Here is a 12,565-nt window from a genome sequence, read left to right as displayed (position 1 = left end):
GGCACGCCACTGACTTTTACAGTGGGCCCATTTTAGAGAAAACCTTGGCACTTAACATGCATATCATTTTACATCTTTTGCACCAAACAGAAGATAACGATATTCAAGACCCCCTTCTATCCCTGACAGTAAATTATAGATAAATCCTGTTTTACTCAATGCAGTGAATGTGATCTTAAAAATATGTAAGTTAAAGTAATGTAAATTCGATCATTTCAAAATACAATCAGATTATACTTTTTTTTGAGGGGGAGGGGCGGAGGAGGAAGGAAAGAGTCTTAGGGAGGTTCCATACAGGGCACAGAGCCAGGGTTTGATCTCAGGACCCTGAGATCATGACCTGAGTTGAAATCGAAACCAATGCTAGACTGACCGAGCCACCCAGGCGCCCCAGATTATACTTCAATAAAAACATTAACTCAAAAGATGTAAAGTAATAATACACCACAGTTTAATATTATACTATACTGAATTACTTTGTCAAGCAGTTCCTTTTTTAGTAAATATCTAAAATCAATATTTAGTTCTTTTATTATTACTAAAACCAAGCATATTTGTACATTGTATTCAATTTACTTTCTACCAGTATTTGACATTTAATAGCATTTTTCTACCATTCTTGGTATGTTTTTGTCCACTGCTTCATTTTACTCTTAAAACAAATCCTGTTATCAGCCCCAATTGCACATGAGAAATTAAAGCACAGAACTTAAAGCCACAGACCTGGTAAAGGTCTAGAACTAGGAGTGCTTGTCTCTCTATGAGACTCCATTTTCTCTCTGTCTCTGTGTCTCTGTCAATTTCTCCCTCTCTTTTTAACCCATTGATTGTGTGGAAAGTAGTTCCTGGTTCTAACGTTTTAAGAATTTCAGATCTGTTGCTGCCAGACCACGCAGCCAAAGATCTGCATTTTTTCCCTTTGAGGCAGCAGTTATTGAAAGAGAAAAAATATTTAAAAAAAGAAAAGAAAAAGAAAGAGGAAAAAATAGGAAATATATGTTAGGGATAGATCACATGATCTGAACTAAAAACAATTTGTACAGGATAGAAAACCTACCTAAACAGAAAACCTCAAGTTAGCAATCAGAGCTCAACAACTATAAAAACACAAGTATTTATTAAGTCCTTGCTCTGGGCAGAGCACCCTTCTGTTCATCAGGGTTACAAATATGTAAAAGGTTGACAAAGAAAAAATGAATAGTATAATAACAGCAATATATTCTATGGGGGCGCCTGGCTGGCTCAGTCAGTAGAGCATGTGACTCTTGATTTTGGGATTGTGAGTTTGAGCCCCACATTGGGTATAGAGATTACTTTAAAAATAAAATCTTTAAAAAAAGGAACAATATATTGTATCATATGCCAAGTACCTAGTAAATAGCATAAACCTATGGTTCCTAATTTATAAAATGTGTTATTTCAATGAATATGAAAATTTAAATGTATACCACTGCCACATGCCATATAACTCAAATAAAGCAACAAAATACTATGATAGGTGGAGGTGAGGGAAGTTGGTCTCACTCCTCTGCATTACCTTTCACTGTCAACATACATACTCTTATTGCCCACTCAAAAAGCTGCTCTGGGAGACAGTATAGTAAAGAACCACATTTTAAAGTCGGCCAGACTTTCTTCCACTTACTAGCTGGGAGATCTTGAGCAAATTATTTAATTCTCTGAGTCTTAATTTCTTCATCTACAAAATGGAGATTACACTAGTAGCTATCTTACAGAGGGTTAATGAGGTTTAAAATGAAATGATGCAGAAAAATTCTTAGCATGATGCCTAGTTCATAATGAGTATGTAATGAATGCTACTTGAGGAAAGAAGCAGATTACAGGCATTCTTTCTTGAGAATAAGTTTAACAATTAACTGCTTCTTGAATATAGCCCAGAAACAGATCCACACATATATAATCCCATAATTAAAGGCATAGTTTTAAGTGTGGACGTTTCTTTTTTTTTTTTTATTTAAAGGTTTTATTTATTTATTTGAGAGAAAGAGAATGAGAGATAGAGAGCACGAGAGGGAAGAGGGTCAGAGGGAGAAGCAGACTCCCCGCCGAGCAGGGAGCCCGATGCGGGACTCGATCCCGGAACTCCAGGGTCACGAGCTGGGCCGAAAGCAGTCGCTTAACCAACTGAGCCACCCAGGCTCCCAAGTGTGGACTTTTCAATAAGTAGTTCTGGGTCAATTGAATAATATGGCAAAAAAAATACTGATTCCTACTTTACCCTTTACATAAAAGTCAGTTTCAAAGAAAACAGGAAAACATCTTCATGATATTTCATGATATCTTCCTTAGGGCATAAAAAATTTTCCTAGACAGGATACACAAAGGGCTCACCATAAAGGAAAAAAAAATAAAGACTTCTGTTTATTTTGAAGACTATTAAACAATGAAAAGTTAATTCACAAAGTGGGAAAAAATATTGCAGTATGCATATTTAACAAATTATTGGATTATACAAAAAACTTTAAAAACCATTAAGTAAAAGGTGGAAACCTAGTAGAAAATTTAGTCAAAGTCTCAAACAAACAACTCACAAAAAAAGATATCCAAGTGGCCAATGCACAGAAAACAAAGTGCTCATCTTTACTAGTTATCAGAGAAATGGGAATGAAGAACACAATGTATACCATTACACACCCTCCAGAATGGCTAAATGGAAAGAATGGATCTAGTACTGATGAATATATCCTGTGTTGCATATATTCCATTCCTCAGTGTATTTTCAACAGAAAAGTGTGCATATGTTCATTGAAAGACCTGAACTAGGAAACACTATTTACAAATAATAGCACTATTTATAAGTAAAAAACTGGAAGCAACCCAAGTGCCCATCAGTTAAGTAAATTGTAGCTTATTCACACAATGGGAGACCATACACCAATAAAAGCAAATAAACCACAACTATATGCAACAACATAGATGAATCTCATAAATATAATACTGAGGAAAAGAAACATTGTATATGCAAAAGAATACATGTAATACAATTCCATCTATATAAAGAACAAAAGCAAAAGTAATCTCTTATGAGTCAGGATAATGGTTTCCCTGGTGGGCGAAGAGGAGGTGACTGGAAGGGAACACAAGGCAGTGGTGGGGAGGGCTTCTGGGGGAGATGGCAATATTCTGTTTCTTGATCCTTGCATTCATTACATTAGTGGTTCATTATGGTTTGTGTACTTTGTTTTTTTAAGGCTTTATTTATTTTAGAGAAAGAGAGCACGGGGGGAGGGGCAGAAGGAGAGGGAGACAGAGAATCTCAAGCAGACTCCCCATGGAGCCTGATGCAGGACTCGATCTCACGATCCTGAGATCATGACCTGAGCCGAAATCAAAAGTTGGACACTTAACCGACTGAGCCACCCAGGTGCCCCTGGTTTGTGTACTTTTATGTATGAATGTTATACTTCAATAAAAAGTTTACATTTAAAAAAATTGACCTATTCCTAGAGGTTTTTAAAAACTTTGGCTCTAAAGGGCAAATGCAAGTGTTGGTGATTAAAGCAGTGTCAGGCATGAGAGAATAGTTTGGGGAATAGAGAGGTGGGATTTCCTGGGAAATCATGCCATATAAATCTTACATAGTCAAAGACAAATTTCCTAAGCACTGAGATGGGGGCAGCCAGGGGGTTGGGGGCAGGGAGCTCTGTAAGTGCTGAGTCAGCACCCAGAGGACAGAAAGCACCCAGGCCTTGGCAAGGTCAGCCTGTGCTTCCTGAACATTTACAACTCAGGATCTGGCAGAAGGTAGCTCTACAACCTCCATGATAGAGTTCAGTCCATGAATACAGACACAGTCCAATAGGTATCTTGTGCAAGCTGGTCAAAGGTCAGGCACTTGCTTGTGTAAATGCCCAAAGGAAACTACCAGAGCATGAACACTGTGGTTGGATGGATGTTAGGAAGTTAAGTGGAGAGACAGCAATATACCAATTACCAAATGAATTGATTGTCATCTTTAGGCCTGGTCCCAGGAGGCAAGAACAGAGACAGGATGTCTATAAAGCCCCTCTCTGAGGCAGTTACGGGTAGGGAGCTTTGTGATTAAGAGATAGGGAGATACCAGATCAGACGAGATGAGAAACAGACACCAGGAACACTAAATGTCACCGGAAAACTGATGCACTTATTTTTTGTCATATAATATCTGTGTGTCTAAAGATTTCATGCCTCACGCAGGCACATGCAAAGTAGAGAGATTCACTAGACTAATGAAGGTTGATGGGTATCATATCTCTGGATCCTGCCTCAAGGGCTGGCTAGGCCTGGGCCTATCATCATGGAAAATACATAATTTCCCCATCAAGGCCAAGGCTCTCTGTGGGACACAGACACAGGTCATTAGAGTACAGTATTGTGGGAAGTGATAGGAAGAGACCCAAAAGGCTGTGGAAGCACCAGGGAGGGGCCTCTAGTCCTGAGAATAGAAAGACTGAAAATACTTAGGAGACAGAGGACTTAATGTTTATGTTCCAAATGCTTAAACCACAGATTTAACTCTATGCTACAAACTGCACTGACTTTGCAACCAAAGGAAAGGGCAGTATGTCTTCCCAGGCCTCCCATGTTCACCAGTGACCACCAACAGCCTCTTTCTTTATAAAGCATAAGCAAGAACCAAGTAGGAGTTGACCAAATCCCATGATTTCACAGTGTATGAACACAAGTTGACCATGTAGAGAGCATGCTGGTGTAGCCGAGTGAAATGTCCAGTGAAATAGGTCTGCTGCATGGTTAAGGACACATCTCAGTATTATTATGTGGTCAGGCAATTATATGTAAATAGTAAGCAGTTTTCCTAAATGATGCCTTAATTACATAATCTCTTGAAAGTAAAACCTCTTTGACTAGTTGTTCTGGTACTAAAAGTGATCACTGGTGGAAGGAAATAGAAATACTTCAACACACACAATAACCTAAATGACTGAGCAGGCTTAGAGGAGCAGCAGTAAACAGGAGATGGAGAGCTCATGCCTCTCCCTCCTCAGGCTGTAAAAAAGCAACAGCACCCAAAGTCATATTCGGATCCATAAATAGAACTTTTTCAATGACACACTTTATTGTCAGGAATTCTGTTAAATGCTGTAGGATGGCATACAATAGAAATGCAAGCCAGAATTGCCAGAGCAATCCATTTTTCCAGAGAAGGTGAAAATCTGGATTTTTAGATTCAATATTCTGATTGCTAATATTGGCATCTAATTCAAGTTTAAAAATCAAAGCAAAACACCCCTTGGAATAAAACACTTCTGTGACCTGCATTCAGCCCATAGGATGCCAATTTCCAAGGGGTGGTCCATTATCCTCTTTGGAGGTGGTGGTTTGGAAACAAAGATTATGAAGCTATCTTGGGTTTGTCTCTTGGGGATAAGACAGGCTCCTGGCAAGTCAAGGAGAAGGAATCAAAGCCTTAAATAAACACTCAGGAAAGGGGGCTTAGAGAGGTCACAGCATGGGCCACAGCCAGGGGCGGTCCCTAAGTTCCTGGGCAGGAATATCTATGCTGACTGAGAACATCAGAGTGACCCACAGACTGGGGGGATGGAACTCACATCCCAGAGCATGCTGACAATGTTGAATTTTACCTGAGCTCTTCACTCCTAGAAAACAGGGATGATTAAAGGAATCCCCTCATTTTTGTGTTCTGGAAAACAGCTTACTGCAAAGAAACATTCTTTCCCATAAGACTTAGATAAGACTCAGAAGACCCTGTTTAACCAATGACAAAGCTACATACAGACCTTCCAAATTCCCATTCTTTGCCTCATAAATGATGAGCTGAACTGCTTACTCCACTGATCAATTGGAACACAATGCTTGTTACCCAAACTTTGGGTAAGCTTCTTTCCGTCTTCCAAGCCCCTGAACTTTGGCCCACTCTATGCTACAAACTGCACTGAGCCAGCACCGAGCCCCTCCTGAGAACAGTCTGGCCTTAGCATAAAATCTTCTCTGATCTACCATCTGATCATGCTACACTTTCATTCCATTTCCCCACACTTGGTTCTTTCCAGCCCTGCTCATGCCTCTGTGCAAAAGACCACCTTTATGTGCCCTGACCCCTGAGACACCTGCAGGTTCCCCCGTTGCAATAGTTCCTTTCCTCCCTTGTAAACATCTTTGAATAAAAGCCTCTCCTAACTACATCCTGGTTTGTTTTCTATTAGACTTTTTTAAAAGCCAAAATCATGACTCTTCTACAAATATAAAAACACGTATCAGAGATTTTATTTACCTAATTCATGAGACAACCAGCAAGAGTTTACCATCAGTTCAAAGAAAAATTCAAAGAACCCACGCATAAAGGCAATCAGGAAAGCTAACAGGAATTTACAAATAGATGCAAAACTGGTCAGTATCCAAGGGCAATACTCAATTGCACTTCCACCAAACAAAACGAGTTTGCGTCTCTTTGACAAGAATCATTTGTATGCTATCGGTTTTATACAACCTAAAAAGTTGTAAAATAGCTCAAAGATGATGAAAGTCCCAATAACTCAAAAGGGTGCCAGCCTGGTAACTCTTTTTTGCCTATTTCAATGTCTTCCGTAATTTTTCCTGATGCCGCTCTCAGAGCACCTCCAGCACCATTCTCCCACCAGTGAAGTGCACCAGCTGCTCTCAGGTTGCCTGAAGTCCGTCAGCACTGTGATGGCTCCTGGGGATGGTTATTTCAGCTCAAGCACTGCTCACTAGGTGCCGTGTGGTGGAGGTACAGCTATCCAGCCATTCCTGCTACAAATACTATCTACCCTGAGCCGGCACTATGCTATGAGCACTATGGGGATCAGGCGGACTGATTCCTGTCCTCTGGAGCCTTACTGTCCAAATGGGTACAGGAAGAATAGTAAATAGACAAATAAAATAATTACAAACTGATAAATGCAATGAAGGAAAGTAGCTGCCAACACAGAGAATCACCAAGAGGGGCTTAGGTAAGTAGGGTGGTCAGGATGGTCGCTCTGAAGAGAACATTTCAGCTGAGACTTAAAAAATGAACAGGAGCCAGCTACTCCAAGCATGGAGGGTGGCAGGAAGCCAGAAGAGCAGCCAACTCTACAGTCTGTGTTCACCCTCTGTGCTTCTAGGGACAGGTCTGCAGCAGCTATAGTTACTGCTTATCCCTGCCCCAGTGCTCAGGAGGCAACAAAGGCCAGGTCTTGCCTTCCCAGTGGTGGTAAAATGGCTGTCTTTGAGTCTAAGCTTCAAAAAATGTCAAGGAGAAGAGAAGGGTTCCTCCCAAATCAGCTTGCCCTCCTTCCTCCTCTGACCCAGTTTCCCTCTGAACTATCCCCATCTGCTAAATGAAGCCTGAAATGTCTTCAACTTGTGAACAACGGTTGAACCCACAAAAAAAGATAAAAGGCTTTAAAAATGCAAATGAGTGGCAAATGAGAATTAACACATTAGTGTGACTGTGTACAATGATCAGCCTTTTGCTGAACTGATTTGATTACAAAGCTGCAAGCACAGGGCTCTTATAGGCAAGGGGAAAGACCCAAGGGTTGTGTGGGGTGGTGGGGCACCCAAATCAATGTATCATCTGCCTCACGATTTTGTCCAGAGCCTGGGCAATAGTTCATTGCTGTTCCAAAATCCTATCATACTGCTCCATGACTCTCACCAGGATGCTGGCACCAGAATGGCTGGATTGGGGACCATCTGCCTGAGTTGGGAGTGCTGCAAGTGGATGGGCGCATGGGGACAGACAGCAGAGGGAGGAGAAGGCAGGGGGGCAGAATCTGGGGCCACTGATAGGGCCAGGAGAGGAAGAAGGAGATGGAGAACAACAGACTCAGAGAGCCCACAGAACCAGAAAAAAATGTTGTATCATAGCAACCAAAGGAAATGTTTAAAGAAAGGAAGTGGCCAATTATGTCAATACCGGGACTGTTTCTCAAAATGTGTGTGGTTCTGGGAACGCCCACATCAGAATCACTTGGGCCATTATTAAGAATTCAGATTCCCAGGCCTCTGCCACACCTGGTTTGGAATCTCTGGCCCTGCAATCAGGAATTGGCATTTTAATAGGTGCTCAGGGACATAGATGCATATTCTGGAGTAATGTGTAATACATGGGATGTGGAATCAGAACTGGGTCTGATTCTGGTTCCTTCACTTAAGCTGTTGGGCAAATATTTAACTTCTCAGAGCCTAGTTTTTCAAATCTATAAAATAATACCTACCCCACAGGGTTGATATGAGGATAATCTTCACAATGAGATTATATTTATATATGCAAGCTGTATATTCAGTGCTTAGCACAATGCCTGGAACACAGTCGGAAGTCAACGACTATCAATTGCTATTGTTACATAATAAAGAAAGGTCATCGGATTTGGGAAGAAGGGTGATTTTCAATTTTCCAGATAGTCTCCATAGAGCAGCTTGGGACATTTCTGGTAATTTGGAAGCAAATACATGGATAAGAAGTAGAAGTAGCAAGTGAAGATCAGGTTCAAGTTCAGAAAAACGTGAAGCAGAAGGAAAGCCACTGGGGTTGGTAGTTAGAACCGGGTAGTGTTGGTAAGAAAAAGGTGACTATTGAAAGAGCAGGGATGGGAGGGAGCTTGAAAGACAAAGTAAGGATAGTTTCAATGGCGCAGATATAGGAGGCACTAAAAGAAAACAGGAATAGGAGTCCAGTCTCAGAGAAGATGACAAGGAGTTTCAGAGGATGGATAGTTGGGTGGGTATGAGTTAGAGAAGCTGAACCATTTCCCCTGACATCAGAGGAAAGAATTACAGCCGAGTTCGCCAAGTGTGGACCCTGTCCCAGCAGCATCAGTACCACTAGGAATGGGTTAGAAACACAATTTTCCTGCTCCACTGCAGGCCTACTCCATCAGAAACTCTGGAGTATGGGGCAATCTTTGCTTTAATGAGCCCTCCAGGCGATTCCAATGTACCTGAAGCTGGAGAACCACTGGATTAGGCAAGAGCTGAAGAGGCAGGGATCTTTGAGACCAAGCTATGTGGTGGCCTAGGCAGGCCATCCGCTGAGTGTGGCCTGAAGGAGGGGAGGCTGGAGGAGCAGAGAGGGAGGCTGGGACAACTGTCCTGGGTGCCTGCTAGAGAGTCGGTAAGACCTGTGCAGGGGTTTCCAAACTACAAGATGCCATAAACAGGTAAGAATGTTTCTGTCCTACATTAACACATCGGAGTTGACTAAAAAAATAATTCAAAAACAACATGGGCTGAGGTATGTATAATATCGAAAAATTAAACACTTAATTGCCCAACATGAGGGGAAGCGTTAACAGAGCCCCAAGGCATTCATTAACGCCTGGTGCAGACTTTGAGACAATGAGAGAAAACATCTATGATGCAATGGGGAAAAAGCCTCCAATAGTGTACATATGTATAATAATGATCATGGTTTTTTGTTTTTTTTTTTAAAGCACTTTTGAAGGGATGATTGGAATTTTAAAACAGACTGCCAAAGGCCACTGGAGCCAAGAACATGGCTATTACACTTGCCGCGGCAGAAGCAGTGACCGTTGGTAGGGAGAGTTAGCCAGCGAGGGCTTCTGGGTAAGATGAGCTTTAATCTGGGAGTTGACAGCCATGACAGCCCTGGGGGTGGGGGTGCAGGGACCAGGAGCTGGTTTCTGACAGCTGCAGTGGCTCAGCGCCAGAGCAGCTAGGACGGAATCAGTTGAGTTTGTTCAGAGTCCTTGAGGCTACCCACGTGTCTGGAGTAGAAGAATGCCATGGAGAATAACAGGAGATGGTCTTGACAAGCTAGGGTGATGACATTTTTAAAACTCAAACTTAGGATCCAAGGCTGGCTTGGGAGCATAGAGGCTATTGGGAGTGTGGGCCAGCATATCTGGATCTGGGCATCCCTGGGAAATGTAAGACCAGGGCGGTCATGGTGGCTGAGCATTTCTAAGAGACCATTTACATCTGGAGTCCCCAGTCATTTTATAGATCAGGTAAATGAAGGCGAGGGAAGTTGAAGAACATGCCCAGGATCACACAACTTGAAAGCTGTGAAGACCAAGGCAAAAGCTAGATCTCCTATTTTATTACCATGCTTCCTGAGCTAAAATAACAAACCCTGGGCTGAAAAGTCGAGATGAATGTGACAGGTCACAGAGATTCATGAGAAATCACGGCCTAGGAAGCACCATGATGAGTGGAGTGTCTGAGGAAGGACAGTGACGTGTGAAGGGAGGGATCGCTGGGGGACCAGCAGCAACCTCTAGACATGTGGTTAACTAGGGCCCGGACAAATTGCTGGCTATGCCATTAATAAAGAACCACGAAGAGACACAGCATTCCTCTCTCACTCCGCATTGTCCCCAGTTTCCTTCCGTCTGTTCCTTAGAACTCACTTCTTTTGCCTTCAAGGCTTTGTGGACACAACTCAGCACAGACTTTGATAGAAAGACCCTGTAGATCTTTCCGATATTTTTCGATAGACCATGCTCCCCATCTTCCAGAGCCAGTGCTATACCAACTGATAATTAAAAGGAATCAGACCCACCACAAATTGCAAGTGGCCCTGACCTCACGGCCTTCTACAAATACTGTGGTATTTAAAGAGAAGGCTGACAGAGCAGAAAGGCACTGGTATGTCTCCCCCCACCCCCACCCCCCCGCCAAGTCCGGGACTTCCTGTCCTGCTTCCAGCATCTCTGCTCCTCCCTCACGCCTCCAGCTTCCTTTACTGCTATGGGACAGTGGGAGGCATCACGCTAACATCAGGACTGAAAGGACAGCTTCCGGGCTAAGCACTCACAGGCCCAGAACACAAGTGGTGAAGGAGAAAACAAGACCAGCCCAGGTCTCTTAAAACCCTCTCTGCACTACAACCTGTCTTTCCCCCTCCATGAAATGCAACCTGAAATAAAGTTCCAAAATAAAAAAAATTTTTTCAGTATTAGTTATATATGTAGAATATATAAAATATAAATATATTTATATGAAATATAATTATATATTTATATTTAAATATGTAAATATACAAATATATATCATATATATACAGATTAGAGTCAATAGAAGGCAATAAAGTTATGGTAAACGGGGGGGGGGGGCGTGCCTGGGTGGCTCAGTCGGTTAAGCATCTGCCTTCAGCCCAGGTCGCAGTCCCAGGGTCCCAGGGTCCCAGGATCAAGCCCCGAATCGGGCTCCCTGCTCAATGGGGAGTCTGCTTCTCTTTCTCCCTCTGCCACTTCCCCACCCCCCTGCCCCTTTTGCTCCCTGGCTCTATCTATCTCTCTGTCAAATAAATAAAATCTTTTTAAAAAGTTATGGTAAATGTGGAGAAATTCAAATATCACCTTAAATGCAGTAATTGAATAGCATTCTTTAAATTGAATTACTTTAAGAAAGGAAAAAGAAGAATTTTTTCCTTTAAATTAGACCTGCCATCAGAAGTAACTGGTCTACATGTGCTTTTCTTTGGCATGTTACTGTTACTTCCCTTGGAACTACATTATGTTATCCCTGGTACTTGTTTCCCTTTCCTTCCATGACCCAGTCTGCTGAAAGGAAAAGACCTTATCTTTGCATGCCTCATGATTCTTTGTATTGTTTTTGGCACGGTGTTTATTCTTCAAAAGGTTTTGGCATGGTGTTTCTGTTTTATAAACATTTGTGGAATGACAGCGCATAAAGTAACTTGCAGACAATATTTTTGCAACTTGTCCCTTCACCATGTAAAGGAGAAAAGTCAAACAGCAAAATGAATGTGCCACATCAACTGGAGAATTTAACAACTTGCCTTTCCAAAGAAAACACCTTAGGAAGCTTTGGGCTCACACATACAATTCTGAAATCCACACCACACAGATGAGTCTGAACAAGTTGAATCAAGTCTTTGGTGACAAATTAAAAATTTGACCCATGGCAATTAGGGCAGAATCAAATAAGATGTCAAATGGCATTTAAGCCAATTTCCCTTTCTATAATCAATGAGTTGTTTTGAAACAAACAAACAAAAAATCCTCGGGATTATGTTTACTTACAATATTTTAAGACAACTGCTTTGCAGGATGCCTGAGTGGCTCAGTCAGTTGAGCTGCTGCCTTCGGCTCAGGTCATGGTCCCGGGGTCCTGGGATCGAGCCCCACATCGGGCTCCCTGCTCAGCGGGAAGCCTGCTTCTCCCTCTTCCTCTGTTGCTCCCCCTGCTTGTGTTCTCTCTCTCTCTGTGACAAATAAATAAATAAAATCTAAAAAGAAAAAGAAAAAAGAAAACTGCCTTGCTTGCTTTTCTGTAAAACCAGGAACAGAGTGAGTTCCTAGGCTCCTCTCAGATGCTTCAGCTAAAAAGTTAAATGAACACTAGTGCCAATAAAACGAGGAGAAAAATTATGCCAAATGCTTGACACCAGCTGCAGCAATTAAGTAAGCACCTGCTTTATGTTTCATCTCCCGTCACCACCCTCCCTGCTTCATTTAGGCTGGTTTCTGGGGGCTTTTTTGAGAATAAATGCACCTCGGTGCACAAGCACACAAATGTGCTTTTCCCTTCTTTTTCTTTCTTTCTTTTTTTTTGGCTGTCATTAACTGGGGCAAACTGAGTGGCAGGAAGA

General features: G+C 42.1%; 1 protein-coding gene across 1 annotated transcript in view; it reads right to left on the bottom strand.

Annotated features, from left to right (window-relative positions):
* LOC112830761 (protein FRA10AC1) overlaps positions 1-12,149 on the bottom strand; it is a 55,141-nt gene extending 42,992 nt beyond the window's left edge. The window contains exon 1 of the mRNA XM_073904432.1: positions 11,997-12,149. The gene's annotated coding sequence lies outside the window, so the exon portion shown is untranslated. The remainder of the gene's footprint in view (positions 1-11,996) is intronic.
* Between the last annotated feature and the right edge of the window lie 416 nt (positions 12,150-12,565).

This window comes from Callorhinus ursinus, unplaced genomic scaffold (genome assembly GCF_003265705.2).
Source record: "Callorhinus ursinus isolate GAN/ISIS: 27379988/994484 unplaced genomic scaffold, GSC_fseal_2.0 scaffold20, whole genome shotgun sequence".
Lineage (NCBI taxonomy): Eukaryota > Metazoa > Chordata > Mammalia > Carnivora > Otariidae > Callorhinus > Callorhinus ursinus.
Note: the sequence above shows the minus strand (reverse complement) of the source record. Positions and strands in the feature narration are given on the sequence as shown.